At 36.6% G+C, this 18602-nt stretch overlaps 1 long non-coding RNA gene across 1 annotated transcript in view; it reads left to right on the forward strand.

Moving 5' to 3' along the window:
- The window catches only part of LOC141957070 (uncharacterized), a 30483-nt gene extending 12992 nt beyond the window's left edge, over window positions 1–17491 (forward strand). Inside the window, exons 2-3 of the long non-coding RNA XR_012633060.1 lie at window positions 9079–9112; window positions 17423–17491. This is a non-coding gene — a long non-coding RNA (uncharacterized LOC141957070). The remainder of the gene's footprint in view (window positions 1–9078; window positions 9113–17422) is intronic.
- Window positions 17492–18602: the final 1111 nt, after the last annotated feature.

The raw sequence follows: 18602 nt of genomic DNA on the forward strand, positions 1-18602 counted from the left end.
AAATCTCATCTTACATACACATATGAACCCATGATGCTGATGATTTTTTTTTTATTTATCTTTTTTATTTTTATAGTTGTTTTCTATCAAAAACAGAGTAAGAAGTAGGTTCCACTGCTGCTTCTCTTAGCTTGAGAAAGAAATGCCACAAAGCTTTTCGGGTCCTGTCACTGTGGGAGTAAGGATGGCTGTCAAACTTTGTTATACAGAAAGCTGCCTGGCCCCAGCTGAAATTCAGTCAAAGCAATTTTCACATTTGTGAAAAACTGTGGGTAAAAATCAGGCAAAATATCACAGCCTTTCCATGTGTCAGTCATCTCTGCTGAAAGACAACCTTCCCAACTACTACTACATCCCAGATTTATCTGGACATAGGTAAGTTACACAGTATTAAACTTGTGTGACACTTGTGTTATGGTGAAACAACACTCACATACCGAAGAGATGACCAGTTATTTGTATTGGAGTTTGTACATATTGTAAGTATAAAACAATTCTTCTCAAGTGCTAAATCCTATTGCATATAACTCTCAGGAAAACTACAATGTTGTCAGAAAGTTAGAAATGGAATGCTTGATTTGCAGTTCTGTGCTGAAAGCAAATGAGCAAAGAAAAAAACCACACCCAAACCCAAAACCCACAGCTCCCAATTCATGTTGATAAATTGTTCTAAAAAGCAGAAAATGTAGATATTGCTACTGCAAATTTTTAAGTTTTCCTTTTTTTTTTTTTTTTTTTTTTTTGGGGGGGGGGGGAATAGTTACAGGTATTGTACTTCTTAAGTCTATTTTTTGTCTTAAATGAGTTATACGTTTTGTTTTTTAGATTTATTATGTCTAAATGAAGGAAGTGTCCTTTTGCTTGTCTTCCTTCGAGTCAGTTGGGGTAAATATGCAGGATTTACATCGCCAGCATTTCTATAATATCGTACTGGGGATCATGTCCTTGCTCGCATTGAACACTTGCAGCCACTGGGTGGAGAACTTGGCTAAGAAACTATCTCATTATGACAGAGTAAAAATCAATCCAACTGTACTTTGCTGGCTGGGCAAATTTGTCTAATACAGGTCATATATTAGGCTTTTTCAGTGGTCAACGTGGTTCAATTTCCAGCTAGGACATAATTTGCACAATAACCTGAAGTTGAAATTAATACTAAGAAACAAGCTGTACTGGGTTTAAGAAAAATCCATTAGGCTGTCTGCATTAGAGGAAGAAGCTGACCAATGGAGTTGAAGCACATTTGTTATACTGTAAGAAGAAAGTTTCAGACAAATATCACAGGAACCAGGATGACACTCCAATAAGGTAACTTTAGGTTTAATCTTAACGGCAAATAAGAATATTATTATGATGATTTATTTGTAGTACTATCTTGCCTAAAGGACTCAGATGAGATCAGAACCCCACTGTGCTAAACACTGTGCACTTGCAGCCAGGCAAAAACTGTATCTTCCCAGTGGAGCTTATTTTTTTAAGTAGATAAAAGTAAGAATTGTCTGGAGGACCAAAGAACAAAACAGAGTGGTCCAAAGTCACGAAACTGGTCATTAACAAAGCTAAGGACAGAATCCAGGTTTCTGATTTTTGGTCCTCTTGTTATATCACAGCCTCCATGATACTATGACTTAAATGTGTCCTTTTGTTAAATGCTATTTCAAAACAGAGCAGGCACACCAGAATTCGGGGCCATGCTAAGTAAGGATTTTGAATGGTGACAAAATAAATAGGTAAATATAGTTAAAGAAGTTAGACTTTCCAGAAATAGTTCAGAAGGGGGGCAATTTTTTTTTTTTTTTTCTCTTTCTGAAGAAAGACCTATGTTTAGCTAAAAGAGAAAGCAAATTTCCAGCTCCCATCCTTTCAGTAGCAAGAGGAATATACGATGGTAACCAGAAGAAAATTTGTTACGGCCAGTGAGCTATAAAACAGAAGTCAGCTGTGCCCAGAAAAAAGAAAATGCTGTTCTTTCATGAAATCAGACTGTTTCTCCTCTGTGTTTTCTGCGAAAAGGTTAAAATTAAAGAGAAACATTTTCATCAACATACAATACAGAGACTTTTGTGAGACAGGGCAGATCCCTGGGGTTCTAGTGGATCTTAAGAACTTGATAACTTGCAAATTGTTATTTTTACTTTTTAAATATGTGTGACACAGTAGCTCTCTGGATATTACTTATAATGATCTTCTTTTTATCAACTCACAATATTTCTATCACAAAAATCTTTGTCACAAAAAAGGTGTCATATCATTGAATAGACTAAATTATTAATACAAGATGTTCTTATTTATATACTTGTCTTTGATTTAGAAAGATGGAAATTATTCTGGGATAGATTGCATCAGCTTTATTCCTGTTAAATAGTAACTTCTGCTGCAAGTCATCCTAGTGATAAACAAGAGCAAAATACTATGGAAAAAATTATGGACCTGGCAATATTAGTGACAAAAAACTTTGAATGGAGTTTGAAGAGCTGCAAAGTCCTTTATTCATTAAAATAGTATAAACTGGCATTCTGTGGCTGCCTATGCCATATGTCCTGTTTCCTTATATATGTATATGCTTTAAAAAAAAATTACCCATTTACCTGATAGCCATTTAGTGGGACAAAGATCCTATTGGTAATGATTATTCAAACAAGTTTATGTAAGTAACAAACTGGCTGAATATTCAGACTATTTTTGTGTCTGAACAAATCAACAAAAAAAATCATAATTGGTTCAGATAAAATAAAACTGTCTCTCTTCTCCTTCATTCAAATCAGAAACTAAATTATTCGAGGTTGTACCAACCGTGATATTTATATTAGGATATCCAAAGAAAAGAGTAGTTAGAGATATACTGTATTACTGGTGGAAATAAAGTTGCCCTTTTACCTAATAGTAAAGATTAATATAATAAAGATTCAAATAATTTTCTCAGAATCTGAAAATCCAGATTCCTCCTCTTTCTGAGAAAAGTATATACCCTGTGTGTCACTCTGTAGTCACTGATTTTAAAAGGCATAGTCTCATGAGAGGTGTTGAAGTTCCCATACCAATATTTAAATACTAATTGACTCTGGAATAAAAAATACATATTTTTAGTGCCCAGTGGCCAGAATACCCATCCGAGCCTAAGGAAAGCTGTGCTCCATTCACTGGCCTATGAAGTGGAACAGTTCAGGAAAACTCCTGATAGGGCATTTAGAGCTCAGTCCTGCACCAAGTGGATTTAAATTTGGAGTTTCCCCGGGTAACTGGGGTTTGCTGAAAACAGTCAATAGATGAGGAGTTCCTTGAAGAAGTCAAACAGAGATAAATTTCTTCCCACTGTCATCCTGATATATCCCTTAGGATTTTAACCTACACAGTTACACAGAGGTCCCATCTGCTAAAAGACAGAAAGAGCAGTCATAAACTTTCATTACAGAACAATAAAAGAGAATAGGCCATAGCTGTGTGACTAAGACCTGAGTTACAGTGAGTTACAGTATGCTACCACATCCTTTTAACAATACTCACTAACAGAACAAAAGTTGATTTTCCCAGGTTTTCGTTGCTGTACTTAACATGCCCTGCCTGTCAAGCAAAGGAGCTGCATTAAAACATCGCTGTGATTTTGTCCAGTTTGGAGGCAGGACACTGAAGCTTAGGAGATCACCTGTATGTATCAGTTTGTTCTGCATATTGCAAATCAAAGCATGTTCAAGCAAGAGCACAGACATTATCCAAAGCATAGAGAAAAGTTTTGAACTCTATATTTAGGTAGCTCTTTTCTGGATGCACAGGGACCTTTTTTTTGAGTTTCCTGACATAAACTAGTAATGAATAAGGGCGGCCTTGGGGGGGTTTACTTTTGATCCCCTGAAAGGAATTTTGGAGGAATTCACTTTTTTCTGTTGATTGTGAGAAAGAACATCAAGCTTACTGTTCAAAGCTGGACAGTAAGAATGCTGCCCATATTTGTCAGTACTCACACCTGACTTAGGTGTTGAACCAAAGTCAATGACAAAATGCCTATGGCCCCTTTGAAATCTATATATTTGTTATTAGCTCCACTGGGGACAGCGATTCTCTCCAGCTTGAACGTTGAGCTGTGCAGAAGAAAGAAATGTAATCAACTTCTGGCTTTCTGTGCATCTTCAAACACACTCCCCCCTTTCCCTCCCTGATGTATAGTTGTCATAGTGTAAACATTCTGCTAAATATTTCCTCCACCTGCTTCAAAGAATTAAAGAATCATCTCTTAACAGGAAAAATAAATGTACCAAATGTCGCAATGCCTCAGGGGGATCGAAAATGATAAAACAAATGTTGTAACATTCTATTTTTGATCCAAAGGTAAACAAATGAAATTATGTGTGTACGTGTGTATACACATAGATTCATTCTACTGGTCATGTAATCCATCACTGAGGCTATTGGTTAAGAGAGAAATTACAGTTCCAACATATTTTCCAAACATTTAAACCTTTCTCATAAAATTATTTTGGGCTGAAAAATGTGTCCTGCTCATTTTCATCCAGGTCTCGGAAGTGAATTTTCTTGGAAGGTTTCATAAAAAAATATGTTCAGGGGTTTTATTTTCACATAATAACTTTGAAATACATTAGTTGACATTTTCCAGATGCACTTTTGTGCTCAGCAGCTCAAAAGAAGCCTTTATTCAGGAGATGGACTAGATGGCAAAAAATGAAGAAAAACTTTTACCTTTAATCCTTCTGAATGCTATATGAGAAAAATAGTCATTTGGTTCTGATAGAAACACTCTCATTTTATGAGCATAAATCTGCTAGTTTTTATGTCTTCTTCTGACAGTGGTAAATTCGGAAAGAAAATGTAGATCAGTACTTTCTAATTAAGTTAAATATATACTTTTCTTTTCAGGAAATTAGGTCTAGATTTTGCCTTTCATGGTGCAATCCATAGGAGGTGGTTTAAAGAGGAAAAAGGAAAGAAATGCCTCCCTGTTTTCCCTTCAGAGTTTGCAGGAAGTGATCTTTTGAATTAGAGACAAAATAGGAGGCCTGCAGACAGCTCAGGCTCTGGATCATGAGTGTGGATGTCTAAGGAATACTGATACTTAGAGATTTAGTAATCTCCTGGAGGCCAGCAAATGAGAGCTAGTTCTTAGGAGTCCCCAGAACCATGTGCATAAAACATATTTATTACTATATGTAGTCATAGTCAACCTTTTAATTTATTAGATGTGTGTGTTGCTTTGTAATATTATGTTGCTAGCTGTTCAGAGAGGAGCTGGTGTATGTTCTTACTGCTTCCTCAGTGCCTACTTTCGTGTCCAGGCTGTGCACTATTAGCTAGTCCTGGCATAGGAAGAAATAATCCATAGCAAATGAGCAATAATCTCAAGATAATTACAGCATGAAAGAACTGACCAATCATTTGTCTTCGGTTCAGTTCTAGCTCCACTGTGATTTTGTCAGGCAGCTTAGGATATACTTGAATTACCTTTACAAGAATTAATGCAAGCACTTGAAGCATCTTGTGTCTTTCCTTCTGCTAAGGGCATGTTGACCTGCACCAGCTTCCATACCGCTGCAGCTAGACTGCTGCTCATGGTACCAATGTGATAGAAAAAGTTAGCTCGGGCAATCCTATGCTCCACCGCAGTCTACATCCTAGACATATATTGCCTGCTTCTAAAATAAGGGTAAGAAGAACAGCAGAGGTTTAGTGAGGATAAATATATGAATAATTATGAGATCCATGGTTATGCTGAGCCATACGCCTGCCTAGATATTATAGGAGATGCAGTCCTGCAGAGCGAGAGTGTACAATATTGTTGATGCAGTAGCCTTCCGTTTTGATGCTGCTCCTGGCTAATAGCATTTAAGCTGCTGACATTTGAATCAATAACTAGTTATCCCTTTTCAGAATGAAGATCATTCGATAATGGAAATGACAATGAAAGCTAAGCTGGACTCATCTGGCAAAATGAAAGCATTCTTGTCAGTGGCATTAGCAGAGATTTCAGAACTCTTCCCTTAGTCTTCAAAGTTTCTGCTCCTGTTCTCAAAAGGTAGCTAGCCTTTTCCTGGGTGCTCTGTTTAAATGATGACAGGATGTCTTAGCTGTGAGACTTGATTATCTTATCTGTTCAGAGCACTTTATCAATCTGTCTGATTTGCATGAAGAAAGTAAATAAATTAAAACCTCCTAACACGTAGACTTCTCTACCAAAGAGCATGTCCCTGATGCCGTATCCTGGACTCCGACACCTAATGATTTTGAATCTGTTTGCTTTAGAATGAAAGTAAGAAAAGGAAAAAAAAAACCCACTGGATTAAAAGGCATCCAGTCAAAAGATCATGTGCTCCTGGCATCATCTAGTAAGCTCCCACTGAAATCAGTGGAAGTCTCCCCCTGGCTTCATGGAACTTGTACAGAGTTCATATGGATCACATAGTCATTCCTGTATTTAGAGTTTGAGTTAAAGCTAGGGCCATAGTGTTTTCCAAAAGGGCAGGAAGGGACTGTTGATGTTTCAAACAAGAGTGTAAATATTTGCTGCAACTGAAGGCCTATTTTCATTGAAGCCAGTTAGAAAGGGGCGCAGAACAATGTAATGAAGTAAATGAAGATTTCATTGTGAACTTCGGTGGATACAATATCGGGTTGCAGAAAGCAGTTAAAGTACTTTTTCTGGGTATTGTTGGACAGAATCAGATTTTTAATCTCATTTTTAAGCTAAATCTAATTTTAATCTACTTTTTAAGCTAAAGAGGATGGAAAACATAAGCATCTTGATGTTTTAGGATGCATTACTGCATGCATCAGCCTCTTCCTCACAGGTTTGGCTCATTTTTCTGAAGCTTTATAGCTAAAAAATGGCTTTCCTATGTTGCCCTGATATTCTATTATATTCTGTTCTTTCCTTCTGGCATGTATGATATAGTGTAATGACATCACATCCATTAAATCTGTCTCTCTTGCTTTCAGAAATTTGTTTAAGGTTAACTGAGGCACAGGGGTTCTATTTCATGTATTTGATGCTATTTAAACTGAAGAGCTCTAATTTATAATGCCTTTAAAACAATGAAAGAATGATTAGCAAATAGGTCACCAAAGTTGATACAAAGCTTCTGCACTAACAATACTCTATATGTTATATATGATCGAAGCACTTTTCATTTCCTGAACTCTTCATATTGGCAGGGAATACAATCCATACTTTGTTCTCTTAACATAACTTTGCTGTTTTAATAAAGGCTGCTGATTCAGCAATAAATAAATTAAATTGAATATTAATACCCATGTTAACTACCTCAGAAATGACACCTACAGTACTTCTCATCATTAATCTTTACTTAAGCAGATGATGAACTGGGGTGAACATTACATATATATGTATATATATATACACATACATAGATGCACACACACACACGTATATATATATATACAAGAAATATAACAATATGAGAAGACTGATTAAGTGCAATGCTGCCATAAAACTACTACATAGAATTTGTTACTTTTCTCTGTATCTCCTTTTATGGATGTAAAATAGACTAGCCAAAACTTGAAAATTACAGCATTGTCCAGCTGAAATTTCCAGAGAACAAGCCAGCTGTTAAATAACATATTTTAAAATAGGCTATTATACATGCTAAAACTAATTTTAAAATGTCAATTGGCGATCATATCATTTATGATCTTCAGACAGGTAATTATACTGTGTAAGTCATGAGACTGAGATGTTTTCTTTCCAAGTTGTTGTCTAGTATTTGTTGTATTCAAGTATTAGGCATGATACTCCCCCAGCACAAAGCTGGATATGTTCGAGATATGATTACTTTTTCTCTTGCATGCAAGAAAAAGAGGCTGTCCTTGAATACTGAGGTTGTAACTCTTGACATCTGGAGATGCTATGTTCTTACCTTTGGCAGCAAAACTTGCTTATCGTCCCACAATCTAGATTAAATGCACGCAAAATGTTAAGATGTTCCAGTGTACCACATTTGAAAGTGTCCATGATGACATGTCCACCATGACAAGGCACGATGCTTACATAGCTGATAGATACATTATATAAACCCAAGAACAGGTTAAATAATGTACTCCTATACAATCACGCTTAGGCCAGTTACCTTTCCTCTCACTTCAAGCTAGATAGCTAGCCTTTAGAAAGAGGAGCCTGCAAGTAACTTGTGGTAGCATGTGACCAAGGCTTGTCTAAGAATCATTGGAAAGCCTAAGCTATGAGCAATGCTTAATCTGTCTGTAATATGAAAAGAGAAACAATTGGCCCACTGCAAAAACCAATCTCTGTGTGTGTGTGTGTGTGTGTGTCTGTATTTGCATGTCATGACTGGAGAGAAGAAACTGATTAGACTAGAAACACTGGAATATTCTCTCTGACTTAGGAAGATCTTTCTTGTGGTGTCAATGATAGACTCTCTTCTTGGAGGTTTTCAAGACCTGCTTGGAAAAAAACCCAAACAACCTTGTCTGAACTCACAGCTGAGCCTGGTTTGAGCAGGAGGTAGATTAAGAGGCCTCCTGAGCATTCCCTCTTCCAACAACTTTATTTCTATGATTCTAAATCTATAGCTGGATACCTACAGAGTGTCACCAAAAATTAGTGTGCTGTTCTGGAGAAAATTTGTTTCTTTGCAGTGTTGCTTTTTTTTGTTTTGTTGGGGGCTTTGGGGGGGTGGGATGTTGTTTGTTTCTTTGTTTTAATTTTTGTTCTTCCGCCCCCCTCCCCCCCTCAAAACTAGCAATAAAGTCTATTTCTACAAAAATTTTACATAACTTCTAGTTTCACATGTCTTTTAATCACAACTGAATATTCATTCATTTAAAATTATTTTCTTACTGAAATTAGCCCTAAAAAATATTTATTTAAGAAAAATCTAGCAATGTCCTGCCTTTTTTTATCATGTTTTAACCCTGATTTTATTTTTCATCTCCATTTTGTTGGTTAAATAAAAATAATAGCATGAACAGTGAGAATAAAATTGAAATTTAAAATAATTTCTATTCAAAAGGCTTTTAAAATCCTCCAAATTCATAGGAAAAACATGATTTAACAAAAAATGTACAAGTTATTGTTGTGTGTTTTTTTCCCAGCCAGCTTTTTCTTCAGAAATGGGCATGAATCATGGTAAGTTTTTTAATAGTAGTAATCAGAAGGCTTTGCAACTGAAACCAGTCAAATTATGGCTTCTAAATGCAGACTTTTTTTGTTAAATGTTTAGTATAGCCATTCACGGAAACATAATGTTGTTTTATGTTAACTAGCACAGATTGAAAGTATTTTTCAGTCTCGATGTTGAGTTGTCTAAGAACCTTTGTTTATATTGTATCCTATTTATGCAAGAAAATGAACTTCATTTTAAAGCTGGTATCTCTGAAATAGAGGATAATTTGCACTGCGTGGATTTTTGCCTGCAATATTAGCTAAGTTTGCAAAGAAAACTAGTGGTAAAATCAGTAATGTTCAAACAGCCATATCTCTATTCTATACCGATTTAACTCTGTGGATTAGAGGTGTGACAATTTACCTAAATGATTTAACAGTGTGTTAATAACTCCTAGTGGATTTATATCTGTTAAGTCTCTAAATCAAGTGACCATTATTTTCTTTCAGAAATGTTAAATACCACTTATGTCATTGGGGACTGCTTGCTGCCTTTCATTTCTGCTAAAAATCAGGACACAAGCATCACATTCAAGAAGTTGGTCCTAAAATTGTGTTAAAAAAAAAAAATAATTCTCTGAGCTAATTCTGGAGAGATTGAGTTCCTCCCAGTCATAGTGAATGGGATTTGTTCTCTGATTCTTGAAACAGACCATAGTTTGAAGACAAGCTTCTGAAGGGATTGGCTGATCTAGTGTGAAATTTTGTGTGTTTGAACGATACATCACTTTTCTGAAGGAACACAAAATCTACCAACCTGGGAATGGCTATAAGATATATAATTGTGGTCTTTTGTGCTTTGGGGTACAATGGGCATGTATCAATATCAGGTTCACATCTGCACGTATATATTGAAAATGTCAACTTTGCCCCATGACTTAGACAGAGGTTTTGATTGGAGCAGTACAATCTAAGAGAAGTTCTTGTAATTCATGGGTGCCTGACTACATCACTAATTCTTTTCATTATTTTACAGAAAGGACATTGTTTTCACAGAACTTCCTTGTGTGGAGTACTTGTACTGGAGTATTGCAAAATAGACAGTGTTTTCTTGCATTTTTCACACATTCACAATGGATTTAACTGCAGTAGTATATTAAGCAGAGATGGGATACAGGCTTAAGCACTGGCATCCAATTGCCCAGGCAGTTTAACTATTATTAGCACTCTCCTTGGCACAGTTTTTAACTGGATCATCTAATACTTTCCCAGACAATTGTCAAGCATGGGTTGGAAGATAGTTTGCACCAAGGACTTTTCCCAGTAAATAGTTTGGACAATAGCTGTGGGAGAGAAGAGAGTTTAGCTGTGTTTTATTATTAATCAGTAGGTTCTGTGACATAAGTCATTTGTTGAAAGTTTATGGGCGCTAAAACTGTAAACCAAATCTTCTAAGTCTTTGGCAAATATCCTAGCTGTTGGGCCATCCTTTCTTTTGCTTGTAGTGGCTCTATACAGGAGGTTTTCTCTGTTTTTACCAGCCTAAATTTAGTCATTTACTACTGAAATTAGTCACTAAGTCTTTGAATAATTTCTTAGTCAACCCATATGTAAGGTTCTGCCTGAACAGCACTTATGAGATTCAATGAATAGATAGCAAAGTGTTGGGACACCGGGTTTTTTTCTTATTTTCATGATTTCGCTTTATGGGGTTGATTTTCTCACTATTTCAGTAGTCCCCAAGAATACAGGTGCTCTGTAAGCCTGAAAATACATTCCTCACTATTCACTCTTACTCTTGAGTATTTCCGATGCAACCAGATTGAAATGTGCCTCTCATATTCTGAGTGGCCTGGCTTCGTAACATTTTTAAAGGGTCATTCACTTCAGTGAGAGTTTGCAACTGAATGAAAAATTCGCTATATTTGATTTTTATATTCTCGCATCCTAAAAGGAGAGTGATATACAAAATTATCTCCTCTTAGAACTTAAAAATTACCATGTCAAGATTGAATTATAGACATGATGAAAAGATGCATCTTATCCATATGAAACATATACATGCTAGTTGATATTAGTATGCAGATATGAAGCCAGGAAGATTTTCAGAAGTCCTCAGTATCTAGATCTGGATGAGTTTCAAGACATGGTTATCTGCAGTCTAGCGCTGTAATGAAGTAGACCAGATTTCCAACAATTTTAATGGGAGCAGGTGGATGAACACATATGGAAATCTAGTCCACTGCTGTACTGGAAGGAGAATGGAAGATTGGATGTTTTCAAATATAGATATATTTGTTAGTACCCCAGAATTGCACAAAGCTGTCTCATTATTTGTTTATATTTCAAACATCAATGTTGCAGAAAGATTGTGGTGCTCCCAAAAGGCCAGGAATTACTTCCAAAACTGGAGGTGAAAAACAGTGATTCTGTTGGCTATCATCAGTGTTCTCATTTGCCACCAATTACTATTTAACTTCATAAATCTTTAGGGATTTTATGAGTAAAGCTCATGCAGCTTCAAAACTGTGGGGTTTTTTAAAAAAATCTGATTATTCACAGCTTGCTAATTTGTAATTGGACTTTTACAACTCAAAAACCTCCAGATTTCAGAGAAACTAATTTATTTTTTCTTGGTTTAATTGTGGTATTCACACTCAAAACTGTGGAGTGAGATTACTTCTAGTGGGTTGTATGCAGTGTTCTGGAACTAATAAAATATATTATTGATTGCTTAATGAAAAGCACCCCGTTCATACAGATTTACTGTGGCTGAGGATGGATACAACAGCTACTTATTCTGTTTTGAGGATCACCTGCCATTTTACTTGGGTGTATTGCTGCATATCAAGTGTGCTTTTAAATTAAGTTATGGTTGCCTACAGGGCACTATGTTGGGTGGCTCCATTAAGGTGCCCTTATACGCTTCCTTCCATGCAGTGCTACCCGTTGCTTTTAATTTAACTTAAGATCATCAAAATTAATTATGATAGAGTGTATTAAAAGTTGAAATAGCAAATCAAAGAGTTTTATTAAGTGCCCTTTAGATTTCCTTATGTGTTTAGTGGTTTTAGCTTTTTATTTGCTCATCACTGTCTGATCCATTGTGATTACTACAAGAAGGATTGGTAAAGTAGAACAGAAATGTCTGACTATAGTGGGAATAACCATGACTCTCTTAGTTCCTACCTGGGCTTAATATCCTTACCAGGGCAAATAAATGCACAACTGTTCTAGCAGTGATGGTGACAACTCACACTTGTAGTTGCCCTTCCCTCGTTAAGGTGTTTGGCCTGTACACCTTGGCAGCAAAGCAGTGTCTGTGCATCAGGCATATGAAAATGCTGCTGGTCCTCCTCCATCATCCCAATGGCAAAAAATCCTGGGCTTTAGTGGCATGTCCTGACAACCGTCACTGTGCTGTGATGAGTCTTGTAGTGGGGAATGAGCTGCTACACTATCTGTTGGACATGACATGGCATGTCCACTGCACTGAGTGGTTGGGGCAGGCTTTATTGGGATTTTGTGGTTCATGGTTGGTAGGGGCTTGTGGAGACCTATCCAGTAGTACCCTTGAGTGGGCCTGCTTCTGTACTGTGTTGGTTCCTGTCCCATGGCACAGACTCTGTGAGGTCTCCTAGGCATAAATTCCTGCTGGGATCCTAATCCATTTGGTGCCCAAATAGGCCATTAATTCTCTGGTTCTAGTCCACATCACATAAACCTTTAGTCTCCTACTAAGGCAGAGGAAAATTCTTCACACAGATGCTTAAGCTTGCTCAGTCCTCTGCATCTGCTGCATCTTTCTCTGTGCCTTACTATCTGGCTGTACAGAACTCCACACATAAGGGATTGTAACATCTATGGTGGATTCCAAACTGTGGTGGTTTAACCCCTGCCGGGACCAGAGACCACGTTGCCCTTTGCCCCTCCCTCACCCTCAGCCGGTCGGGCTGGAAGTGAGGCACAAACCCCGGGTTAAAATAAGAAGAAATTTAATACAACAGTGTGATAAACAATCTGAACAACAACAGTAGCTAAGATAATGGCGATAAACAGCAATAACAGTGAACAAGACAGAAGATATACAGAGAAATACCGCAATGGTCACGGAACAAATCTGACGTGTGTGTCCCGCCACCAATGCTATCCAGGAAAAAAAGTTCCCACCTGGACCTGATGTCAGCATGGTATGAATAACCCGGCTGGAGATCCCTTCCCCCTCTCTCTCTGCTGGGGAAAATTAACCCTATCCTAGCTGAACCAGGACACAAACCTAGAGACATCGTCATCAATATGGCCTCAGGCAGAAGAGCCATCTAACCAGACTCAACCTGGAAAAGATGTCACTTTGGTTCAGCAAATAACTATCATGTATTTATCTTATGTTGCAGAGTCATAGATTTTTAAGTGAAAAGACATTATAGCCACCTATAACCACCTTCAACCTTAACCTATCTGCGCCATCACATTACATTAACTCAGGTAATACATTAAATGTATGTACTATACCTATTGATACGTACATAGGCATACACCTCTTAACCATATTATACTTTTAGAGGATTAATAGTTTAATGGTCAACAGAATAACCACAATACCTGTACTAGAACAATTCCATTGGCATACCATGCATAACAATTCCTGCTAAACACAGAGGTGCTCACGTATCCTGAATGGACTCAGGTCAAATCAGCTCCTCATTTCTACATGTACCTACAGCCAACATACCAGGTTATCTATTAGTCATACTTCTCAAATAAAATCAGCAACCCACCACATATAAGACCCATATGTGCTAGCTTCAAAACCATTCATTCCCCCTAAACTACTTGCACAATTTACTCTTTTGTACCTCTATTTCCTGTATCAGGGCCAGCATACTACAAGTCAAAGAATGTCATCCATTAATTTCTTTAACAAACCACAATTCCTTTTGGGTAAAAGACGACAATAAGAAATGTACATAAATGATACAACACTGGGTAATTGTAATACTCCTTTTGCTCCAGAAGTTAGTTCTCCTCAATGTTTCAAATCCTCCTTTTGCTTTTGGTCAAATTTTGCTTAGATTCACTTTGGATCTTTTTATACCTTTTCCTGCCAGATTAAACTCTTACTACTATCAGAAATATTTTTTTCCACATAACCAATGTGCAAATTATCTCCAGGTCATTTGACAGATCAACAAATTGGCTGTACTTTTTCTGTTTCTACAGTGAAGCATATTTTGAAGACTTCATCATTACATCTTTCCAGAATTGCTTCCAATTCCTTGATATCCTTTTAGAATTATAGATATTCATTCTGGACACAGAATTCCAGTAATGGTGCCATTAATGTTGCCTTACCACTTTTATCATGTTCTCCTGCTTGCAAATCAATTAAGGATCATGTTAGCTCACCGAAAGAAATCAGGTTCAGCTGGTTATCTACCATTATAGTAATTTGTTGGCAATCTTGAGACATTGTTCTCAACAGTAGCTTTTCTCATCTTACAAATACTCCTTGTTTCTAGATGATAGAAGACCATGCACTTGTCTGCATTAAAACCTATGTCTGGATCTGAACTCCAAGCAATCCAAGTCTGTACGACTGACCTGTTCTCTGTATCATTTACTATGCCACCAATAGGTCACATCCAGTCCTCTGATTGACAGTAAAAGGAAACAGATATTTTTTCCTATATAAATTAGTTTAATGCGTGAGGCCATGACCCAAAGCCCATTAGACTCACTGAAAGAATTTCTGTTGAATTTGGGGAGCTTTAGATGGGGTTCTCAGTAAGTTGCAGTTCTCCTGTTTTTGAAATTATCCTGACTCCAGGACTGAGCAGAATACATTATGGGCTTTCCTAACAGCTACCAAATTAATTTTGCTTAGTTTGGTCTACTTTTTTTTTTTTTTTCCTTTTCTCTCTCTCTTTTTTTTTTTTTTTTTTTTTTAATTTCCCCCAGCAAAGAACAGCTGAACCATCCAGGCAGTATGGAGTCAAAAGATGGCTTCAGAGCCCACATTGGAATTAAAAATAATTTTCACTAGCTTAACAAGCTAATATTCTGTGCATCCAGCTTCTGGAAGTATCCATATGCATGGTCTTAATCTGTTGTGTATTTTCTTAAGGAATAAATCTGTTTGTTCAATTATTTTTCTTTAATGACACTAGTGAAAGGCATGATTTGATAATCCTGAGTCAAAATTCATGCAGATAGTGAATTTTGCATAAAACTACAAAATTTCAGATTTTCATTCAAATGTGGGATGTATTTTTTAAAACACTGAGTAATCTTATTACACATTTTATAATCTTAAAACACTGAATAGTTTTCCTTGTTTCAAGTAACTCTAGGAATATAATTAATAATCCTTAATAGATGGAAAGTCTCTGATAAAGAAAAGAATAAGGATTTTCATTCAACTCAAGTTTCCTGACCTCAGTTTCCAATAGGAAGTGAAATGTATTTCATTTGAATTTGTCTTGCCTATATGAATTACAGATTTTTTCAATGACTTTTCCTTAGTGTTTTTATGGGTAGCATCTGATGTAGTAAGTCCCTGATCTCAGTTTAGATTAAGACACCTGTGTAATGACTACTAATAATTTTTCAGTTGAAAATAAGCTGTTACAGAAATAAAAAGGGGTTACTTTAAGGTGAACATTCTTCAGCATTGGCTTGAAGCCATCTTCAACAGTCAACTACAGAAAGATATATTGGTCAGATGACTTTCATATGTATAGCACAAATTAAAATCCCAGTCCTGGAAATTTATGTAACAATAGAACCTTAGACCATGTCTACATCTAGATTGTTGTAGAGGACAGCCTGAATCCATGTGAATTTAAGAACTATAGCAACCTGCCTCAGGCCATGAGATACTCCCCCATTTTTTCCCAAAAATCATAAGTAGGGGGTTTAAAAAGCCTTTACTGTATTCTTTTATTGGTATTAAAGATAATACCTACAATTTTCTCCCTCCCAGTGGCAGGAGACAGAAATTTAGTTGCTAATCATTGCCTTTGTGCTTTGGCACACAAGGCTGTAACTTTCAATATCAAAATAGTTGAGTAAGATAATTACACTGATCCTAAAAGATTCAACGCCTGTAGTCTTTCTTCAGTGCATTCTGTATTTATATCAGAAATTAAGCTTGTCTTGTCTGCTTGCTGTGCTGTGCGTGGGTTCTTAACCTCCTGCTAAGATCCTAGCTATTGATTTGGGTTGGCTCTCTCTGTAGCTGCCTGGCATGATGCATGATGCCTTATTTCTGACAAAGTATTAACTACCTGCTTGTGAAAATTGGGGCTTTTGCTGGTACTTTAAGGTGGCCACCAAAAGCACGTCTTTACTAGTTAACTGAGAATACTGCCTTAATATAGGGACCTAAAATCTGGAAATTATTGGTGGCATGCAGTAACTTGAGCAATGACAGCAGATGTTCTGCCCTTTGATGAAAATTGGGTGGATAGTATCCTGCATGTTGATAGTTGGTTGTCAGTGGATTTCATTGAAACTTCTTATGTTTGTTCCCTGAAATGACTTTTAATTTTTTTTCTGGAAGAAGATTCACATATGAACGGATAACTAAGTTTTGCATGTGGTCCTATATAATAAATCCAATATATAGGTATCTCTGTGTGACCTGTTCTTCTATTGCACTGATAATTTGCCATTCAGCAGCTGTATTTTTATTTGGACATTCACCAAATCTGCTATGAAGATACAAGGGGAGAGAGTGCTTTTTTCTGTGGTTTTTGATAGTGTTCAGATATAAGGAAGGAGAAGAGACAATTGTAGTGACAATGTAGGTGCTGTTCAAAAGTTTCACTGGGCATTTTCAACAGGTGAAACGTCATGGCAGAAATAGCCAGTTAGGCAGTAAAACTGAAGAAGGAAAACCAGGCAGATTGTCAGAAATGTGTTCCTGGCTGAGTAACAGAGACCCACTCTGACAAGCATGTGTGTAACTACTTGTGTGAGTGACACTGCTGAAATTAAGGAGAGGAAATATCTAAAAAGGAAAAATATTACTACAAATATTTTTTCAGTATTTCAGCCTTCAGTCTATAGAATACGTTGGCTTTTACTGCTCAGCTTTACAAAACACTTCAAGAAGTATTGATGTAGCAGAGGCAGGAATATGAGTAATTGAGCAATATAGGCTCGTACAGCTCACATTTGTATGACTCATAAAATTCAGGCTATGAAAAGTAGGAGAAGCTTTAATGCAAGGAATAATGCAAACACTTCTTTGGGGTTTGGTTTTTTTTTTTTTTTTTTTCATTGATAGCGTTGAATGACAAAAGATTTCCTTATTCTGTTCTATATTTTAAGGAGGAAAAGTAATTTACAGCTCCACCTTCAGTGCTCTGCTTAGCAAAGACCAAGGACAAATGCAGATCCTGGAGCCTCCTCCGGTGCAGGTTGCAAGTAGCCACTAGGAGGAGCTGACTGCCTTAAAGCGGAGGTAAGGGATTGATTTACTAACAATTCCAATAAAAAGTGTTAATAAAATGAGTTCAGTACTAAAAGTAGTGCTAAGCTAAGATAAAGTTGAAGTATTTATACATTATTTACAATGGTTACATAATAACTTGTGGGATAAACGCTCTGTTTAATACTAAAGTACTTCCAGACAGCAGAGATAATCAAGGGCCTGATTTCAAAACAAAACTCAGAACACTGTTCTCTCCTAAAAGATAAGATCTAAGTCATGTCAGTTCCTTAGAAAGAAATGTCCTGTATTTTATTCATTAGTGTGGAACACAGATAAAGTATCTGATTGAGTAAAAAAAGAAAAAGTCTCAGTTCTGTATGCAGTTGCATATCAGTGTGCATTAAGCCAGGTGGCCTTGTTCGTAAGCATGGATCTTGGACAAAACAGATTCTATTTTCCTTAATAGCCTTTTTTGCTGCATTATAATCTCTTTATATATTTAATACCATAAATAAAATAGTGTCACAGAACTATAAATAAAACACTGGCATAGAGAGAATATGCCAAAAGTGATCTCTCAACTTGTTTCTTAGCATCAGTGCCATAGTTAGAAGAAAACTCTCTTCAGTGCCATACTAGAATGGATAAGGGAGCAACAGTTTCATACCTTCCCAGACCAGCAAACACAAATAGTCACATTGGGAAAGTTACAAATGGGGTTACTCTTAATGATTCCTATCAACTGAGACTTCCTTTTTCTCCTCCTTCACATGGAATTTATTGCTTATGAAGATGCCAAAGTAATGATGCTGACATCCTATTAAAAGATGTTTTGGAAAAGGTTGCATATTTCAACCAGAGATCAAGCACCATGAACTAAGTATGAGGTATTGCTCCTCTACCCTAATGTACAAGACTGTGAGTGAAGATTGGTGTTTGGCCTATGATTATAATCACTCATATTTAGTCTGGCAAAGTACACTACAGGGCAAATGCATCTTGGAAACAATGTCCTTGCTTGTTTAAAAAAGGAAGGAGAAAATTTTATTCAGAATGGTAAGTATAAAATATAAATTT

Source organism: Athene noctua, chromosome 2 (genome assembly GCF_965140245.1).
Source record: "Athene noctua chromosome 2, bAthNoc1.hap1.1, whole genome shotgun sequence".
Lineage (NCBI taxonomy): Eukaryota > Metazoa > Chordata > Aves > Strigiformes > Strigidae > Athene > Athene noctua.